This window comes from Zingiber officinale, chromosome 10A, assembly GCF_018446385.1.
Source record: "Zingiber officinale cultivar Zhangliang chromosome 10A, Zo_v1.1, whole genome shotgun sequence".
NCBI lineage: Eukaryota > Viridiplantae > Streptophyta > Magnoliopsida > Zingiberales > Zingiberaceae > Zingiber > Zingiber officinale.
Window position 1 is genome coordinate 64,216,766 of NC_056004.1, and position 19,765 is coordinate 64,236,530.

Here is a 19,765-nt window from a genome sequence, read left to right on the forward strand (position 1 = left end):
GCATCCCTTCAGGCTTCTCCTCGCCGAATTGCTGTTTCCCTTCTCGTCCGCCAACAGACTATGGTCTCCTCCTCGGTCTGTCGATCCTTCTGGCTGCGACCTCTCATTGCTCCTCTTGCTGCGACCCCGCCGCTCAGCACGGCTCGGCTCCCTCGCTCTACAGCCGGCTTCATCCTGGCTGCTCTTCATGCAAGACTGCGTCTCCTGACCGTCTCTTCTAGTCAGCTGCGTCTTGACTGACTCCAGTTCTAAGCCCTAAGCTACACCTAGACACAAGGTTAGAAATAGCGGACCTAACCTTGTTGATCACACCAAAACAACCTTTGGGGTTCTAGCAATCTTCGATTCAATGATGCAATCAAATAGTTTGGTTTCATCAAGAACGAAGATGAGCCTTGTGTGTCACAAGAAGGTTGTAGGGATATAGTTGTCTTCCTCATATTGTATGTGGATGACATACTACTCATTAGGAAGGACATCATTCACTCACTAGGCTACCGCTAGAGTTGCGCTTCTCAATGAAGGACTTAGGTGAAGGCATATTCTAGGAATACAGATCTATAGAGATAGATCTAAGAGATTGCTTGGCCTAAGTCGAGTACATACATTGACAAGGTACTCCTTGGTTTGACATGCGAATTCCAAGAAGGGATTTTGCCGATGTCACATGGCGTGTGTCTTTCCAAGGCTCAAGACCTCTGCATGGATCAGATCTCTTATGCCTCAGCCATAGGATCGATCATGTACGCCATGCTATGTACTCGACCTGATGTCTCGTATGCTTTGAGCATGACGAGCAGATACCACCAGATCGGTGAAAGTCATGGATAGCGATCAAGAATATTCTTAAGTACTTAAGAAGGACTAAAGAATATTTCTTGATATATGGAGGCGATGATGAGCTAGTAAAGGGTTACATGATGCTAGCTTCCAAACTGACTCGCAGATCAGGGTTCGGATTTTGCATTAATGGTGGTGTCAGTGGAAGAGTTCAAGCGGATCGATTGATTCTACAATGCGTAGTACATTGCATCGAGGCAGAAAGGAGGCGCTTGATCAAGTTCGAACTTGGGGTGGTTCCTAACATTGCAGACCCCATTGAGCTCTATTGTGACAACAATGGAGCTATAGCACAGGCGAAGGAACCTCGCTCACACCAGCGGACCAAACATATACTACAGCGCTTCCATCTCATTCGAGAGATTATCGAGAGAGGAGATGTGATGATTTGCAGAGTACCTACAGAGGCTAACATCGCAGATCCCTTGACCAAGGCTTTGGCACAGAGGAAGCATGATGGTCACACTAGGTCATTTGGGCTTAGAGCCTACACTGATTGACACTAGTGCTAGTGGGAGATTGTTAGCTAGAGCCCTAGAGTCAATCATTTGATGATTGTATATTGGACTTATTGTATCATATTCTATATAAATAAAGGCATTTGGATTTTGGTTATTATACTTACTTGTATTGGTGCCAAATAAACTAAGTATAATAATGTCCCTGAGTAGACGGTTCTCACCTATATCATCGGTTAGTTGAACCGATAGTGAGATGATATAGGTAACACTACTCTTGATCATTCCTAGTCGAGTATTAACATTCAGGGACAATGTTAATGTAATAAGACTAGCATGTAGGTCAACTCGATGACTTGATCTCACAAGTCATGGATATAGAGATATCAAGTTGACACATGGGTATACATTAGAGAATGTATACTGAATGACCCGCCATGAGAAAGTATCATGGATCATTATATGAGTGTCATATACTTTCTCATGTGGCTATTAGTATGACTACTAGTCCTTAGACCTGAAGTCACCATGGTTCCCTACATAAGAGTTATGTACTTTGGTTTCGTCAAACGTCACCCGTAACAGGGTGGACTATAAAGGCGATATAACAAATTATGTAGAGGATGTGAGTGATGTAGATGGGATCTATCCCTCCTATATGACGGGAGAGACATCGGTATTCTTGATAGAGTGAGACCACGAAGTGCATGGCCATGCCCAAATGAGTCAATATAGGATATTGAGCTCATTTGATTTAGTGAGTCTACTTGGAGTTCAAGATTTAGATTGGTCAGAGGATGACACGGTCTATGCCTCACATTGATCAATCTAGATGTCTAGGATAGAAGGACACTTGTCATATTTTGTGAGGAGTCACAATTAGTAGTCACAAGGTGATGTCGGATCTCGACATTCTTGTAGCTTGGGTAGTAATGATGTGTTGCTAGATACCGCTCATTACTTATGCTCCTAAATGGGTTTAGGGCATTGCCAACATTACAAGAACCTATAGGGTCACACACTAAGGACAATTAGATGGAGATTAGGTTCATATGATGAACCAAGAGGATTAGATTCATTTGATGAATCAAATTGGATTAAGAGTAATCCTAATTGGGCTAACTTGAGTTGGACTCAATTTGATTCATGTGTTCAATGAGTCTAATTTAAATTATCACTCATTGAATCAATTTAATTTAATGAATTAGATTCATTATATATTAAATTGGCTTGAATCTAATGGTTAGATTAGATCAACCATGGAAGAGATTTGGTCAAGTTTGACTTGACTTGAGAGGAAGATTAAAAGTCTAGTTTGACTTGACTTTATGCCACCTCATTGGTGAGTTGACATTGATGTGGACTAATGATGTTACTCCACATCATCATGGTTGCCACCTCATGGGAGTTACTAGTGAGTGCCACCTCATGGAGGTTACATTCTCTCCTTGATGACAACTTAATGCATTAATGAGGGGAGTTACACATGAGAAAGGTGGCCGACCACATTTTGAATGGGGTGTGAATTGATTTTCATTATTCATTCAAGTGTGGAATTTTGCATCTTCTTCCTCTCAAGCTCTCCCTCTCCTCCTTCCTTGGCCGAACCACATAGGTGCTAGCACACCTTGGTTTTTGGTCTCCTCCACCTAGTGTGTTCGTGTGGAGACGTGTAGAGAGTTGTCTACATTGAAAACTTCGAGATCCGGCGTACCGAGGACGAGCGGGATACGTAAAAGGGCACGCAACAAGGGTAAAGATCTTCATCATGTAGATCTAGAAGTTTTGTAACTCGTACTCGTATGTTTTTGAATTTTTCTTCACACGAGATCCGTTGTCTAGGGTGATTCGGGGTTTCCGCGACGCGAAAAAGCGGTTTTCGCGGCCCGAAAAACCCAACACATATTTCGATTAGGGTTACCTTAAATAAGCTTGGGAATTTGATTTAGCTATTTAATTCCTATGTAATTAGCTAAATCTGTATATCATGTATTGCAGGACTTCAATTCGAGACAAGCATCTCAAAGTGGGATTTATTTGATACGATCTATGTATAAAGGCGGGTACTTTTTACCTTGATTCTGTAGTTCTTTGAACTTAGTGCATGAGCTATCTTTGGATAGAAACTGCTTTTACCTTGATCCACTCTTATTTTTCCTGTACTTGATACTTCCACTCGATCTTTGAGATATTCATTTCCATATCTATATAGTCTCTCATTGATATCCATAATACGTAGCAGATACTAGATACCATGTTTGCATGTTTTGATTGATGTTTATTTATGTACTGTATTGAGCATGCTGGCTTCATGTAGCATACCTAATTTCTACTTATATTTGTATGATGACTGTCGCATTTAGCGCATCATATCATTGAATGCATGTCAACGATAAATTCTCCCTTATGGTTGAGAGAGTCGTTGACCAGGGTCGCACGCTCGACCACTCGAGAGAGTGGTAGTTGGAGCAGATGTCGCTTGTCCTATCGTGCCACACTCGACCACTCATGGGTAGTGGTAGTTGGAGCCGCGAGCAGCAAGGACCCCCATCGCAGACGTAGCTAGTTAGCTACTATGCAAGTGTCCCCTCAGCCACTCAAGATAGTGGTAGCTAGAGTGGTGTACAGTGTGCCACTTACCCGACCTCTCGACCATATAGGGGTCATGGTGCTGAGAGGTGGGCGGAAGTGACCATCTGTGCATACGCTGTTATTATACTTGCTTTGGTTGCTGTTGTTTACATATACTGTTATTGCTTACTTATGCTGCCATCGTTTACTGCTGTTGTTCACTTATGCTGATATGCTTACTCATGTTGAGATATATACACTCGTTGTAGGTGTTTAGACACTGGTTTATTTATTGGTAAAATGGATACATCTCACATATTTACCCCTGTAGTTATAGGCAGTACTGTAGTAGGTTTGTGTCACCCCTGACCTTCTATTGTTAGCCTAGGATATGGCTTCAAGTATGAACATTTATTTTCACATCATAGTAGTATCTTCTATCTTTCTTTATGAGATTGTACGGTTGGCACTCTCTATGTGTATGTTATGTTCATGCACTATCTTTCCTATACCCGCTAAGTCCCTAAACTCACCACGTCACAAATTGCTTTTCTTTCGCTAGGTAACAGGTAGATGAGTCATGGATGCTTGGAGAGATGCTGCCTGCCAATCCTATGTCATATCCGAGGAATGATTTTGGTTTGGTTTCTCTTTACTTGCATTTAGTATTCGTTGGATTTGGTGCTATGAGAACTAACTATATTTTGATAGTTTTGCGGACTTTATATCTGTGATGTTTTGTGGACTTTGCATTTGTGGGTTTTCTTTCCGTTATTCCGCTGTGTTTTCAGTGCAGCTGTGTGGGTTGCTAGTGTTTTAAACTGCGTGGGTGTTATTGTTTTGTTCCAGCCAATTAGGCTGTATTATATAAACTGCGTGGTTATGTGTATTCTAGCCGTATGGGCTGATGAATATGTTATAATGTTGTTTGTGTATGTATATTGCTTCATATTGTCACCGGTACAGGGGAGATGCTGCCGAAAGTTTATCGGTAGGGACTCCTCTAGGGGGTGGCATTGATACCAATTGAAGGATCAAAAAGGTGCGATGGAGGGGGGTGAATATTGCATTTAAAAACTTTTCTTTTTCTTGTTTAACAAATCAGAATAGGCAGTGGAAATCAAAACAAAAACAATACAGATGGCACAAGTTGGTTACTTGGTTCAGAGACTAGGTCGACTCCTACTCTAAGACTCACGATCCTTAATCACATTGTTGGACAATCCACTAAAACTCTTCTTTCCAAAATCTTCGGAAAGAAGCAGCGTGTACAATATGAAGAATGCAAGATAGTAACAAACTACTATCTTTTGGAAATTAAAATAATATAATCTTAAACAAAAATATACCGACAATATGTAGTAGATTGAGCTCAGTCGGTACTTCTGGATGGTGCAGTAGCTTGCTTGAAGATGAGAAATAGAGTAGTAGCATGAACAGAGATTTAGTACAGAGGTGAATCAAAAACTGATGATCTGGTTCGGACCTCAAACTCCCCTTTCATAAGCATGGTTCGGTCGACTGATAAATCCATTGGTCGACTAATCTGTTCGGTCAACTAAACCTCCTGTCGGTCGACTGAACGCACTCCCTTCCTTCTTCGTCGAGATTCGATCTTCACACATTTATGAGCTTTAATGGTTCGGACAACTAATCACCTTATTCAATTGACCAAACAGTGAACTTCCCTATTTGCTGAGATTCACACTTATTTCTCCAATAATGAAGTGATCGTTTGGTAGACCGATTTCCCGAATTAGATTGACCATCAGCCCGAATTCCTTCTTTGCTTTGGCTCGATCTAATCTGTGTCACATCATCAAGGTTCGGTTGATCAATTTGCTAGTTCGGTCGATCGATCAGGCTTTGATCAGACTTCGCTCTACTCTAGTCTGATCTATGGTCTAAGTCGTTTGGTTCGGTCGACCGATCCTTGGGTTCAATCGATCGATCAGGTCGATTCCTGCAAAATAGAGTTAAACACAATATATTCCTACAAAACAAAGGTTAGCAAGTATAGTATGATGCATGAGTAGTAATTGACATTAATATTGTCTTGATCTCAACTTGGAAACCTTCTAGTTTCTTCAGTTGGATCAATGACCTAGGGTTTGTTCCTTCCTGGAACACAACCTCACTGTCGCTCCTCTCCAGTTTGCTTACCTCAACCTACCTGCCAAACATTGGTCTTCCAGACCTGTTTGGACTTTGCTGCTTAGCATCCAATCAGCTCACCAAGACTTTCCCTTGATCTTCGGTCCTCTAGACCTATTGAGCTTCCCTGCCAAGTGGCGGATCCTCACAACATGACTTAACTTGAACCTTTGACAACATCAAAACTCAGGTTCGATTCTGGTGCACCCTACTGCACCAACAACCTTGGCCGTGTGGATACACACGGCCTTGTGGATTTTCCAGAGCCAAAACCTACTATGGCCATGTGGAATCCACATGGTTGTGCCACTGGACTAGAGGCCAGGCATACCTTGGCCATGTGGATGCCACACATCCATGGCACGTGTCATGCTAGGCCCGTGTCCAGTTCTATTTAAGAGGAGTTCTTCCCCTTTGGAAGATCCAACATGGATGAGATCTAGACTTCTTCAGCTCTTTCTTGGATGATCCAAAGCTAATTCCATCGTCTCCATCCCTCCAAAAGGAAAGGATTGGATCTAACATACCAGATATGCTTCTTCTCCCTTCTTTCTCTAGATTAGATTTTGATGCTTTTAATTTTATTGTCTTTGGACTATTTCTCTAAGCTATGGAGTAGATCTCTTATTCTAGGATTAAGGGAATAATTGTGATGTGAATTGATGCAAAACTCATAGATTTTCTAATTTTCTATCTATATGATATTGCTATGTCTTATATCTATTTGATCTTATGTGTGTGTATTGTGCTTGAGCTTAATTTTCATGTTTGATTGAATGTTTGTATTGATTTACTATTCTTGTAGAGGGAATATCTTAGATCGTATGATCAAAGGGCCTTAGTGATAAAGGTATCCCATTTTTGAACATCCGAGTATTACCTTGAAAGGAGAAGCAATCCTGCATAAGGAAATAGGGAATTAGACATAATTGTTGCTTCTATTTCTATGTTATTGAGTGTTAGTGTGTTCTTGTGATTTATGATCAAGGGGCCCTAGTGATAGAGGTATCCCATTACATTACTTTATAGAAATCACTTCCATTTAGTAGCATAGGACATGGGTTAAGATAGCATTCTGGCTTGACCTCCGCGGGGAAGAGCCGGTAATGAATCTCACTTCCAACAAGAGCATAGAATTAAAGGATAGGCAATAAGTGATTCATGATACATTGATTAGCATCACAATAAAATCGAACCCTAGAACATTTCCCAAACGAAGTTCCTAAACACTCTCTGTCTCTTTCTCAATCTTACTTCTCTTTACTTAGAGTGTGACTCTCAACCATCAATCGTTTAGCTAATTCACTGTGAGTAATCACTAGTGCTTATAACTAGTCCCTATGAGATCGATATTTTATTGCGGGATCACATTAAATTTTTGGCGTCGTTGTCAGGAACTGCACTTATAACATTAGTTGTAATCACTTGAGTTAGTTTAAATTTGTTTTCTTTCTCATTTTGTAAATATTTCTGCAATACTATTTTTGTAAATATATCTTGCATTTGCTTACTTTATTTCTAAAATTTCTTTCCTGCATTTGATTTCTTACACCTTGAATTGTGCTTTAGGAATTCTAGCTGTTAAGATCTGTATTTCTAGTCAGCAAATCAATTGATCATATAAAGATTATTCAGAGACCTTTGAAAGACTATCCTGCTCCTAAATTAGCAAGGGATTTGAGTCCGATTGTGTTACTAGAAATAGATGTCTCTAATTGTGCTATTGATCTGGCCTTTATTTCTAAAGTTTAAGAAAATTAGTTTGGAGGGTTAGACTCAGAAAGTCCTTATACACAGTTGATAAAGTTCTACAGATATTGTGATACAATGAACTATGAAAGGATTTCTACTGACTGTATTATGTTAGTGGTTTTCCCTTGAAGCCTCAAGGGTGATGTAAAAATATGGATAAACACTCTGCAATCCAGAAGTATAAAGACTTGGGACAAACTTGAAAGAAAATTTATGAACAAATATTTTCCCCCGAGAAAGACAACTCAACTCAGGAATCAAATTTTAAACTTCACACAGAAAGAAGGAGAAACATTATGCCAAGCATGGGGTGAATTCTTAACTCTCTTATACCAATGTCCACATCATGGGATTGAAGATTGGCTAGTAATCCATATATTTTATATAGAGATATCTTTCCAGAATAAAAATCTACTAGATTGGGCATCAGGGGGTTCTCTACTCAACAAAAGTTTGAATGAAGCGTGTGAAATCATCGACCGAGTAGCAACGAATCTTAATGAATGGTCGGTAGAAAATCATATGACTCTCTCATTCAGAAGTCCAAAGGGAGAAAAACCCAAAACCTTTTTGACGAAGACATTCATCTCCACCATGAAGAACTTATAGAGCTAGTACCCTGGTGTAGTGGAGCACTAACACGGATGTTAGAAGGTATGAATTCTCCAACTAAAATAACTATGGACTTGGATTGTGGGGATTCCATAGATGGAAATGGGTATAACGGTGATTGTTTACTCCTTCCCACTTTAGAAGATCCCTTAGAGGAAAGTTAGAGCTATGAAGACTAGTGGGAGACATGGATAGAATCCCTAGACCAATACAGGAGTATAAACAACTAATGATAATTAAGCAGAACTCTACTATACCTGAAATCTCACCACCTCAAGTGTAACTAAAACTTTTGTCATCCAATCTCAGATATGAATTCTTAGGGCCAAACTCCACATTTCCTGTAATAATCAACTCAAATTTGAGTGAGTTGGAAACCAAGAAACTACATAAAGAGGTAGCTTGCATAGAAAAGTGATTAGGTATACTATTGATGACATAAAAGAAATCAATTTTTCTTTATGCATGCACAGGATTTTGTTAGAAGAAGGCCATAGAAGATCCTTTTGTTAGTTAGAGCCCAAGAGCCAATCATTTGATGATTGTTGTATGGACTCATTGTATCATATTCTTCTATATATAAATAAAGGTATTTGTTTTTGGTTATTATACTTACTTGTCTTGGTGCAAAATAACTAACTAAGTATAATAGCGTCCTTGAGTAGAAGGTTCTTACCTATATCAATCGATTGGTTGAATCGATAGTGAGATGATATAGGAAACACTACTCTTAATCATTCCTAGTCGAATATTAACACTCAGGGACAATGTTAATGCGACGAGACTAGCATGTAGGTCAACTCGATGACTTGATCTCACAAGTCATGGATATGGAGATATCAAGTTGACACATGGGTATACATTGGAGAATTTATACTGAATGACCCGCCATGAGAAAATATCATGGATCGTTATATGAGTGTCATATACTTTCTCATGTGGCTATTAGTATGACTACTAGTCTTTGGACCTGAAGTCACCATGGTTCCCCTACATAAGGAGTTATGTACTTTGGCTTCGTCAAACGTCACCCATAACTGGGTGGACTATAATGGCGATTACTGGGTATGTAACAAATTATGCGGAGGGATGTGAGTGATGTAGATGGGATCTATCCCTCCTATATGACAGGAGAGACATCGATATTCTTGATAGAGTGAGACCACTAAGTGCATGGCCATGCCCAAATGAGTCAATATGAGATGTTAAGCTCATTTGATTGAGTGACTCTACTTGGAGTTCAAGATTTAGATTAATTAGAGGATGACACGGTCTATGCCTCACATTGATCAATCTAGATGTCTAGGATAGAAGGACATTGTCATATATTTTGAAGAGTCACAATTAGTAGTCACAAGGTGATGCTGGATCTCAACATTCTTGTAACTTGGGTAGTAATGATGTGTTGCTAGATACCGCTCATTACTTATGCTCCTAAATGAGTTTAGGATCATTGCTAACGTTACAAGAACCTATAGGGTCACACACAAAGAACAATTAGATGGAGATTAGGTTCATTTGATGAACCAAATTGGATAAAGAGTAATCCAAATTGTGCTAATTGAGTTGGACTCAATTTGGTTCATGTATTAAGTGAGTCTAATTTGGACTTAGACTCATTTAATTAATTTAATTCAATGAATAGAGATTCATTAAATTAAAATTGACTTGAACCAATGGTTAGATTAGATCAACCAAGGGAGAGAAGTGGTCAAGTTTGACTTGACATAAGTAGGAAGATGAAGAGTCAAGTTTTGACTTGACTTTGACTTGACCAATGACACATCATCAGGGCTTCTTCATTTGGTCAAGTTTGACATGACCAAATGCCACCTCATGGGAGTTACCAAGAGTGGTGACTCTTGATATTCCATGGGGGTTACAAGCCTTGAAGTGGCCGGCCACTTAAAGATGTAATTGAGTGCATTTTGTGTGCTAATTGATTTCATCTTCTTCCTCCTCTCAAGCTCTTATCTTCTTCCCCCTTTCCTCCACCTCCTTGGCTGAAACTTCTAAGGGTGCTAGCACACCTTTTAGTTGTTTTCTCCATCTTCCGTTCGTGTGGATACACATAGAGAAGTATCTACTTTGATAATTTCGAGATCCGGCGAACCTTGGACGAGCGGGATTACGCGAAGCGCTTCAAAGTATCTAAATGTAAAATACCGAAAATATACGAATATTAATAAGGGAATTTTCAGGAACTGTGGGAAATTTTTCGGGAATTTTTCGGAGCTCGTATGGACGAGTTAACGGGGATCAAGATGGGGCCCGGAAAAGCCTGTTTAGGCTACCCAGTTTTAATAAGGAAAAGTTTTATTTTATTTTCCTTTTTCTTTTTCTTTTTCTTTATATTTTTCTTTATTTCCTCCGTTTCTCTCCCTCGCGCACCCGAGCCGCTCCTTTCTTCTTCCTGACGCCGTTCTTTTCTCCTCTCGAGCCCTAACCACCCTAACCGGTGATCCCTTCCACTTCTTCTTCTCTTCTCTTCTGCACTGCCACCCCAATCGTCTGTACCCTAGCCGCCGGTGACGCACGGAGCAGCGCCGCACCTCCTGTGCCCTAGCCGCCGGCCGCCATTGAGCCCTGCCGAGTTTGCTTCGTCGCCACCGACCCAGCGCTGCCATCGGCCTTCCTCAGCCCTACCGTCGGCCCTTCTCCTCTTTCGAGCGTCGGCAACCGACCAAACCCCTTTGCCCTAGATCGTCGTTGCACGGAGCAGCGCAGACACACCACAGATCCCTCTGCCCTAGTTGGATTCCTCCTTTCTATGGCCTAACTCCGAAATAGGTAAGGCAGATTTTGGGTAGGGTTGTTCATTGTAGGATTTTGATTTGGGCTCCTGTGATGAACCGATTGACGATTTACTGTGGTAAAAGTCACTGATTTCATTGTCTTACTGTTGGAGCAGGGAAGAAACACTGCTGCTAGGGTTTTTGGGTGTTGATCACGCTGTTGTATTGCCGCCGAGGAGTTATAGGGTTTGCTTTACTGTGGAGTGTTCTTGGTTCGGCAGAAGCTTTCCCTAGCAGTGGGTAAGTACAGATTTAGATGTGTTTTTGTGTTGAATCTGTGATGGATCATGTTATAGTAAGTCATAATTAGAAGGTGGAACGATTAGGGTTAATTTCATTAACCCTAATTGATCAATGGATTAGGATTTAGTTTAGTCAATGAATGCATGATAGAATTAACTAAACTAAATATTATGACACAGGACTTTGATTCGAGATGAGCATCTCGACGTCCGAGTTGGACCGGACTGATCTTATTTTCCTATTGGAGGCGGGTACTTTGAATTATGTCTTTAATATGCATAATAATATGTTTAACATATAGCAGTGATTGTGTAATCATTTTGTTTCGGTTGGTCACTAGATGATAGTTACATGATTGCTTGTTTATTTATTCTGCACTGCATATTATTTACCTGATCATATATGCTTTAGGTAGTGACCTAACCATATGCTATGTTATCTTCTAGATCTAGGGTTTATTTGATGCCCTATCTGATTTGTGTACCTTCTATCTGATACATCTTCCAGTGGTACACACTTTGTATTATTTATATGGTCATTACTATGTTATTCATGAGATTGCCATGCTTAGTGTCATGCATCATGATTGCATGCTGTGCGATTGTCGGCTCCACTATGGTTGAACCCATCGCCAGTTACATGTACTGCACACACCATCACCGCCCATGGGTTAGTGGTATATCAGACAGGTGTGTGGCGGTTCTCATTGCTTGGTTGGTCCGAGGACTCGCGTAGTGCCCGCCTGCTTTGGCTCACGGCATTTAGTGTAGCAACGTGGTAGCAGATGGTGGACTCGCTTGGCTCCGTTGGTCGATGACTCTGGTAGCCAGAGATATCCTCCCGTCATTGTGTACGGGAGATGAGAGCGAGCTCCCCATTTATGATTTGGGGTCGGAGGATAGGAACATCCCGTCCACTCGGTCGCTCATCGAGCAGTGATGTCCGAGTGCATGGTCACCATATGCATTTATTGCATTTATTGTTTATGATTGCTGCATTACTTGCGGATTTATATGGATGCATATGATTGACATGCATACAGATTTTGGTCCGACGACCCTGTTACCTTTGTACTTTGATCCCTGTTAGTACAGTTATCTCCTGATTTCGTTTTAGTTGCATTTATCCTTCTCGTATTCAGGAGACTGTACGCATGATTAATGTTGTCTGTTATTTGTTTTATTATGCATATCAGTTGTACCTGCTGAGTGTTGGACTCACCCCGTTTCCATTGTTGATATATTTTCAGGTTGAGGCTGTACGGAGCAGTTCCAGTCGCTGGTCTCCACAGCACGTAGTGCTAGTCCATCTGCTGGTCTTTGAGTTGTTATTTTATTTTAGCTTTTCTTTATCAGACTTTGTTTTAGTCTTGTTTTGGATTTTACATATGGATATTGTATGGAATCCTTCCGTTTGATGGACTTTTGGTATGATTTGGATTTTATTCTACTACATGCCTGCCTGGACGGCAGAAGAGGTGAGTTCGTCGGATTTGAGTTTTACGAATGTAGTTGAGTAGGGTGGAATTCGAGTCAGAGTATTATTGTTTGTGATTACTATTATTAACTGCGTGGTTGTGACAGCCAGAGGCTAAATATCTATATAAACTGCGTGGTGATTGTTTTTATTTATTGTTATAATTCCAGCCGTCTGTGGCTGAGGTATATGTGTTATGTAGAAGTTTCAGATTGTCCGCCGTACAGGGGAGATGCTGCCGAAATTTCTTCGGACAGGGACTCCTATGGGGCGTGACAATTTAGTGGTATCAGAGCAGGTATACGATACTTGCTATGCATTTTGGATTTTTGAGATTTATCTGATATCAATTTATTTAGTATCAGAGAGAAGTTTTGCGATCGTTGTTTTTGTATTTTGGATATTTGGGATAACCTGATACCAATTTATATGGTATCAGAGCGCCAAAGTTTGGCGATATTTGTTGGGTTTCCGTGTGTTGGATTTTTGAGATTTATCTGATACCAATTTATTGGTATCAGAGCAGGGTGTGATACCTGCTTTTAGTATTTTGGACATTTTTATACTAGCCCTAGTTGCGAGACATATTGGTCTAGGCAGTTATTTTGGGTTGTAGGGATTTCCCATTACGTATATGTTTTGGACTTTCGTTTCGGATTTTATTATGGATTTCCGATGATTTTCTCGTTCGGAATTTTGAGGTCAAATTGGGGACTGAATAGCGACGGAACATCTCCAGACAACAATTAGGTATGGTGCCATTTTGGTAATTGTTTATACCTGTAGTAATATCTGTGATATAATTTAACAGATATGAGCCGATCTACGCGTATTGCTGCGAGACGTGGTGCTGGACGACCACGTACGAGGACCGCGGGATCTCTGGATACGCCAGAGATGCCTTCTGTTGATGAGCTTGTCAGTCAGGGACAGACTCAGCCTACTGTGGGTGCGTCGGGCTCTCAGACCCCGATGGCTCCCTTAGAGGTACCTACCTCAACTGCACAGACAGTATCTGTTGGGTTCGTCGGGCCGCGAAAACCGCTTTTTCGCGTCGCGGAAACCCCGAGTCACCCAAAGCCATGGATCTCGTGCAAAGATTCGTAAACAAAACTTTTTGAAAAACCTTTTTCTTGTACGAGTTTGTAAAACTTTAGATCTACACTAGATGAGAGTTATACCTTCGAAGCGAAGCCCTTCGCGTTCCCGTTCGTCCAAGATGTTGCCGGATCTCTAGACCTTCAAGTGTCGGTCCTCTAGAAGTATCCACACGCACAATTCTTGATGGAGAAAACCTAAACAAAGGTGTGCTAGCACCTTGATAGGTCACGGCAAGGAAGAGGAGGGAGAGGAAGGAGAGAACCCAAGGAAGAAGAGGGAGTTACACCACATGAATGAAAAATGAAATCCACACACATCACAAAGTGGTCGGCCACTCTCAAAACTCCCAAATTAATTGCATTAATTGCAATTAATATGAAGCCATTAAAGAGAATGGCTTTGTAACTTCCATGAGGTGGCACCCATGATGATGTGGAACATCATTATTGGTCCACCTAATGCCAACTCACCAATGAGGTGGCAAAAGGTCAAGTCAAAATTGACCTTTGGTCTTCCTTCTCAAGTCAAGTCAAACTTGACTCAATCTCTACCATGGTTGATCTAATCTAACCATTTGATTCGAGCCAACTTAATATAATGAATCTAATTCATTAAATTAAATTGATTCAATGAGTCAAAATCTAAATTAGACTCATTGAACACATGAATCAACTTGAGTCGAACTCAAGTTAGCCCAATTAGGATTACTCTTAATCCAATATGAATCTAATCCTCTTGGTTCATCATATGAACCTAATCTCCATCTAATTGTCCTAAGTGTGTGACCCTATAGGTTCTTGTAACGTTGGCAATGCCCTAAACTCATTTAAGAGCATAAGTAATGAGCGGTATCTAGCAACACATCATTACTACCCAAGTTACAAGAATGTCGAGATCCGACATCACCTTGTGACTACTAATTGTGACTCCTCACAATATATGAGACATTGTCCTTCTATCCTAGACATCTAGATTGATCAATATGAGGCATAGACCGTGTCATCCTCTAATCACTCTAAATCTTGAACTCCAAGTAGACTCACTCGATCAAATGAGCTCAACATCTAATGTTGACTCATTGGGGCATGACCATGCACTTAGTGGTCTCACTCTATCAAGAATACCAATGTCGCTCCCGTCATATGGGAGGGATAGATCCCTTCTACATCACTCACATCCCTCTACATAATTCGTTATATACCCAGTAATCGCCTTTATAGTCCAACCAGTTACGGGTGACGTTTGACGAAACCAAAGTACATAACTCCTTATGTAGGGATCCATGGTGACTTCAGGTCTAAGGACTAATAGTCATACTAATAGCCACATGAGAAAGTATATGACACTCATATAACGATCCATGATACTTTCTCATGGCGGGTCATTCAGTATACATTCTCTAATACATACCCATGTGTCAGCTTGATATCTCTATATCCATGACTTGTGAGATCAAGTCATCGAGCTGACCTACATGCTAGTCTTATTGTATTAACATTGTCCCTGAAACAGTGCCTTAGAGATCTCAAATCTCTCATGCCTCGCTTGTGCCTGATATAGTTGGCGAAGATACTCAACCATATCGTAAGCGTCCATCAACTCGTGTTGCTTCTGAAGCTCAGAGTTCGTGGTCGCGAGCATTAGACAAGACACATCTAATGCGTCGTCTTGATGCTTCTTGTAAGCATCTTTGTCTGCGCGCGGGGCATTGGCAGGAGGAGCCTCCGGAATGGGCTGCTCCAGAACGTACAGTTTACGTTCCTGGGTGAGAACTATTCTCAAGTTCCTGTACCAGTCCAGGAAATTCGCTTCGTTGAGCTTGTCCTTCTCAAGGACAGATCGCAGGGAGAAGGAATTCGTGTTCGACGTCATGGTTATCTACAACAAAAATTTTCAGAAATAAATATCATATTCTTTAAAAATCATTTAATTAGGCCTTTAACTAAATGATGCTCCCACTGAATACTATAATTCATGTGGGACAAGATCCACATCATACTAACCCTTGAGTTAGCTTTGGCTAATACGCCCAAGGCTTAGTATGATCGGTAGGTAACGATTACCAATTACATCTCTATGCAACTCTTGTTTATAGAATCAATATCCGCATTTATATTAAAACTCGAGTTAGCTTTGGCTAATACGCCCGAGAGTTAATATAGATGTGATTTTGACCTATCTTTTCCAACTGTTGGAATAATGCCTATAGTTGACTCGATCCAACCGAGTAACTAGGAATACTCAATCTAATTGAGTTTGTATTCACCCATGCGTTGATAGGCGGGACCAAGATTGTCCCTCCGTACCCTACCAAGATAATATGTATTGCTCTGCTTTGGCAGATTCAACAATACATGTGATCGAGGTAGTGATAGGTATCACGACACGGTTAGGCATTAGAGTTGAGTCGATTAAGATCTAATCTAATCGAAAAGGATGCATCTTGTGCACGACTTAGATCTAATCTAATCGTAAGGGTGCATCATGTGCACGACTTAGATCTAATCTAATTGTAAGACACTAATTAATTAACTACTTATTAAATATGCATCACATACACAAGCAATTAATTAATCTATTTGTGATTTAGTCATGGCCCTACTACGATCTTCTCAAGCCAATGAGAAGATCGACTGGTCAACCTAGGGTCAACAGCTTCTCCAAGCTCCTCCCTTTGACCACCTTGTGTTGCTCGTGCCCGCCTCGGAACTCTGTCTCATGTGGACCCTCCACCGCTCCAATTTGTACATTACAATTTGAAAATCGTGTTACATTCGAGTCTAAATCTAATTTACAACAAGAATATAAGAGAAGGCACGACGCGCAGGTCGCGAATATAATACAACATTCGTAAACACATAACGGCACGCAGGCCGTATTATGAATTACAACACAATCCAATCATACTGGGTTTTTGGGCCATGACTATCTCAAAATTAATATATAATTCAAAATTATATATTTTTCATAATTTTCTGTAATTTTAAAATTAATTTTTAGAATTTTTACGAGTAAAATTTTCCGGTGGACCCGTTTAGCGGTTTCGGGCGCAATCGCGGAACGGATCCCCTTGCGGGGCCAGGGGGCAGCGCCCCTACCCGCGATCTAACCATCGCGAGGGTTCCTTTGCGATCCAACAGCTCCTAAACCCGCAGTCCCAAAACGATTTGGGCCGTGACATTGCCGTTTCGGAAAAATCTTCCCGGAAGTTCGTTTTTAGCGATTTCGGGTGCAACCGTGGAGCAAATCCCCTTGCGGAGTTAGGTGCAGTACCCCTACCCGCGATCTAACCATCGCGAGTTGCTCCTAAGCGATCTAATGGCACCCAAGCCCGCTGTCCCAAAAAATTTTGGGGTGAAACGAAGCCGTTTTGGAAAAATCTTTCCGGTAGCCGAAGCCTACAAGTGCCAAGACACTTGTGCTTCGCTTCTACGGAAATATTACCCATAAAAACTCGAAAATCATAATTTTACAGAAAATTACAGAAACTTTAGTTTTCATAAAACCAAAAACAAACTCGTACAAACCTTGCACGTGGCTCTGATACAACTGTTGGGTTCGCGTCGCGGAAACCCCGAGTCACCCAAAGCCATGGATCTCGTGCAAAGATTCGTAAACAAAACTTTTTGAAAAACCTTTTTCTTGTACGAGTTTGTAAAACTTTAGATCTACACTAGATGAGAGTTATACCTTCGAAGCGAAGCCCTTCGCGTTCCCGCTCGTCCAAGATATTGCCGGATCTCTAGACCTTCAAGTGTCGGTCCTCTAGAAGTATCCACAAGAACAATTCTTGATGGAGAAAACCTAAACAAAGGTGTGCTAGCACCTTGATAGGTCACGGCAAGGAAGAGGAGGGAGCGCAAGGAGAGAACCCAAGGAAGAAGAGGGAGTTACACCAGATGAATGAAAAATGAAATCCACACACATCACAAAGTGGTCGGCCACTCTCAAAACTCCTAAATTAATTGCATTAATTGTAATTAATATGAAGCCATTAAAGAGAATGGCTTTGTAACTTCCATGAGGTGACACCCATGATGATGTGGAACATCATTATTGGTCCACCTAATGCCAACTCACCAATGAGGTGGCAAAAGGTCAAGTCAAAATTGACCTTTGGTCTTCCTTCTCAAGTCAAGTCAAACTTGACTCAATCTCTACCATGGTTGATCTAATCTAACCATTTGATTCGAGCCAACTTAATATTATGAATCTAATTCATTAAATTAAATTGATTCAATGAGTCAAAATCTAAATTAGACTCATTGAACACATGAATCAACTTGAGTCGAACTCAAGTTAGCCCAATTAGGATTACACTTAATCCAATATGAATCTAATCCTCTTGGTTCATCATATGAACCTAATCTCCATCTAATTGTCCTAAGTGTGTGACCCTATAGGTTCTTGTAACGTTGGCAATGCCCTAAACTCATTTAAGAGCATAAGTAATGAGCGGTATCTAGCAACACATCATTACTACCCAAGTTACAAGAATGTCGAGATCCGACATCACCTTGTGACTACTAATTGTGACTCCTCACAATATATGAGACATTGTCCTTCTATCCTAGACATCTAGATTGATCAATATGAGGCATAGACCGTGTCATCCTCTAATCAATCTAAATCTTGAACTCCAAGTAGACTCACTCGATCAAATGAGCTCAACATCTAATGTTGACTCATTGGGGCATGGCCATGCACTTAGTGGTCTCACTCTATCAAGAATACCAATGTCGCTCTCGTCATATTGGAGGGATAGATCTCTTCTACATAACTCACATCCCTCTACATAATTCGTTATATACCCAGTAATCGCCTTTATAGTCCAACCAGTTACGGGTGACGTTTGACGAAACCAAAATACATAACTCCTTATGTAGGGATCCATGGTGACTTCAGGTCTAAGGACTAATTGTCTTACTAATAGCCACATGAGAAAGTAGATGACACTCATATAACGATCCATGATACTTTCTCATGGCGGGTCATTCAGTATACATTCTCTAATGCATACCCATGTGTCAGCTTGATATCTCTATATCCATGACTTGTGAGATCAAGTCATCGAGCTGACCTACATGCTAGTCTTATTGTATTAACATTGTCCCTGAATGTTAATACTCGACTAGGAATGATTTAGAGTAGTGTTCCCTATATCATCTCACTATCGATTCAACCAATCGATTGATATGGGTAAGAACCTTCTATTCAAGGACGCTATTAAACTTAGTCTATTTGGCACTAATATAAATAAGTATAATAACCAAACAAATGTCTTTATTAATATACAAGAATATGATACAATGAGTCCATACAATCATCAAATGATTGGCTCTAGGGCTCTAACTAACAGTATCCACTGCTACTGTATTTCCGGTACCACCAGGGGTACCATTGGCATTCCCAATACCAGCTCCAGCCCAGCCTACGGTGTATCCGGCACCACCGCCACCTGGACCCACCGTGTATCCGGCACCAGCAGCCCCTGTGCCCCCTGTACATACAGTGTACCCAGCAGCACCTGCACTAGGGATACCGGCCATTCCACATCCTGTACCATTGCCTACTGTACATCCAGCCGCGGCCACCTATGTTCACCCTACAGTTCCACCGACAGCATATGCTCCTGTTTACCCAGTAGCACCGAGAGTACCTCCTCCGGTTTATGCACTGGTATCACCTGTAGCACCAGCTCCAGTGTTTCCGCCAGTTCTGACAGCCGTTCCGACACACCTCACTGACTTTGCTGCAGCACGA

The 19,765-nt window shown here is 41.0% G+C and overlaps 1 non-coding gene across 1 annotated transcript; it reads right to left on the reverse strand.

Moving 5' to 3' along the window:
• Positions 1 to 8,022: 8,022 nt before the first annotated feature.
• On the reverse strand, positions 8,023 to 8,128 carry LOC122028322. The gene has a single exon (XR_006124728.1). It is a non-coding gene; the product is annotated as a small nucleolar RNA R71 (small nucleolar RNA).
• Positions 8,129 to 19,765: the final 11,637 nt, after the last annotated feature.